Consider the following 2,496-nt stretch of genomic DNA (forward strand, 5'->3'; position numbering starts at 1 on the left):
CCGGTGGGTGTCAGACCCCGGTGGCTCTGTGGGTCTGTCTGAGGAGGAGTTATCTGCTTTAGTATGGGGATCATTCAGCTCATCAGTCCAGTATGCATTCATTCATTTGTACTGTAAACAGTTCTCCTCCTAGACCTCCTACTTTAACACCTTAATCTAGCTTAACCCATTTTAAAGAACCGGTCCACCCTGAACATCACATCCTTTTCGGGACCATATTGTTTTTTTGAGGTGTCATTGTTTTCCACTTCCGAAGAATAATGGCCAGATTTAGAGATGTGATTTATGTCAGACATCCGTGCTGGATCGTCTCGTGTCATCATCCACTCTCAGTAAACAGCCCATCTGATTAGAGGATGGATTTTCACTAGACAACTCCACTCCAGAAGAATATTTTCTGCTCAGCAGAGTTTGTAATGGCTGTTGTGGTGAGGTCCACAGGAATGTGCTAACACAATGCTAACAGCTCATGATACCAGCTTAGAGAAACTCACTGTGCTGTACCCTGCGACCATATTTTCCATATCCCACAGAACCATAACGACTCGGCTGTCACCCAGAAGTCCTCACTGTTATATAATTTGGCTTCATTGTGTTTTTAAAATGACTTCAAACGTAAGTTTATTACAGCCTGCACAGAGTTCACAGAGGACTGTGAAACAGTTACTGCCTTATTCATCTCAGTCTGAGCTGCTACTGTGACTGAGAATTATTGTTAAAGATATATTTTGAACATGAATGTTGGATTGTTTTCATCTGAAGAATGACAGGGGAAACCATTACTGCCAGGAAAACAAATGATTAGTTAAGATTGGTCACGTTAAACAATACTTAGGTCAGTTGAAATTAGGGATGAGTGTGTACGCAGATGTAATGATTATCCAGTACAGATGGTGTACTTTTTACGACAATATCCACACTTGTAAATGAAAAAAAAACTCCCCTGTAAATAGTTCTGTTACTCTTTTCTCTGAAGCGCATTTCTGAGGCTGTTCTGTAAATAGTTTTATAACTAATATAGCAACTTCTGATCAATGTCAGGCTTACATTAACAACTTCTGGTTAGTCCCCCTTACCTGGTTTAAGCCCCGCCCATTCCCAATACAGATACCAATACAGATAATTCAGTTGCTTGAAATATACAGATACAGATAATGGTGTACTCGCTCATCCCTATTTTAAATGATAAGATACCAAGTCAGTGTTTTTAAAGTCAACATTATAAGACATTGTTTGACTTCAGTCTGACTGACAGATTGATGGTTAATCAAAGGTTTTACTATTATGATTTTGACATGTTGGACTATCATGAGTTTCAACTGGAAACGTAGTCTTAGTATTAATCTTCTTATTTACATGTATTTTGACTTAATGTCATAATTTAGAATTTTCAGGATATTTTTTTTGTTTGTCTAAATTTAGTGACTGTTAGAATTTTACCCAAGTCAAACTTATTGCATAAAAAAATTGTAAAAGGTAAAAATTTGGACTCACTATCTCAAAACTTGCCAAGTCAAAATAATGACTGTACAAGTTTGACATATTAGCTCTGTATGTTTGAATTAAAAAGTGAATATTTGGAAATGACGATGACAGTGATTATTAGTAGTTTTGTGATTCCTGGCAGTACTGGTCTTCCATAGAGCGGTGAACCTGCTGCTGTTCTCTGGCTATAGTCTGGTCTGGACTGTCTCCGGTGCTGTCTGTCTGCTGTAAACACGCTGTTACTGTAATGTGAGAGGTGCACTGTGGGCCTGCCTCCTAATGCAATAGATACTGTCGACATGATGAGATGCAATAGTGTGTTTCTGTATATTTTAGTGCTGATGATTTACTTTGATTTGTATCACGTGTTTATGTTACTGCCTGGATTTTAAAGGACCTGTGTGCTAGGAAAAGTCTGATCTGCTGAAGTGATCACACAGTATTGATGAACAGAATCCAGCCCTCTTTCACTGAACGTGATTTGTTTTCAGCCTCAGACGTTACTGAGGAAATGTGCTGAACCTGTCTCGGTCTGTTTGGGCACACTGGTTTCAGTGTCCTGCTGTCAGTGAGGTGTGCTCAAACAGGCACATGATCATTTGACCTTTTTCAGCCCTGTTGCACATTGGGATTTATCTTGTTATTTAGCAGACTGTGTAGACTGGAACACAAAGGTTAAACAGTGGGCCATGTTTCAGCGTGGACGCCCCCAAAGCAAGGAAAGTCATTTCAGTTTCTCACAGTTTGAACCTGTGGAGCATGTGTATTGACCCTGTCCGCTTACAGCCAGCTTAAACTACAATCAGACATACTGTAAAATGAACCGAATGAATGTTTTTTATTTTTACCACCAATAGTTGATGCATGTGTTGAAGTTGCATTTTCTGCTGTTTTATTTGAAATGTTGCCTTTGTTGAATGTTGGAAAGCTGCAAGCTGCTTTGAGCCCTGGCTGGTGTTTGTAATAAATGTTCTGATCTGATAAGTGTTCAATTCAATTCAGTTTAATTTG

Source organism: Morone saxatilis, unplaced genomic scaffold (assembly GCF_004916995.1).
Source record: "Morone saxatilis isolate NCDOM2014 unplaced genomic scaffold, NCSU_SB_2.0 Contig19, whole genome shotgun sequence".
In the NCBI taxonomy this organism is placed as follows: Eukaryota; Metazoa; Chordata; class Actinopteri; family Moronidae; genus Morone; species Morone saxatilis.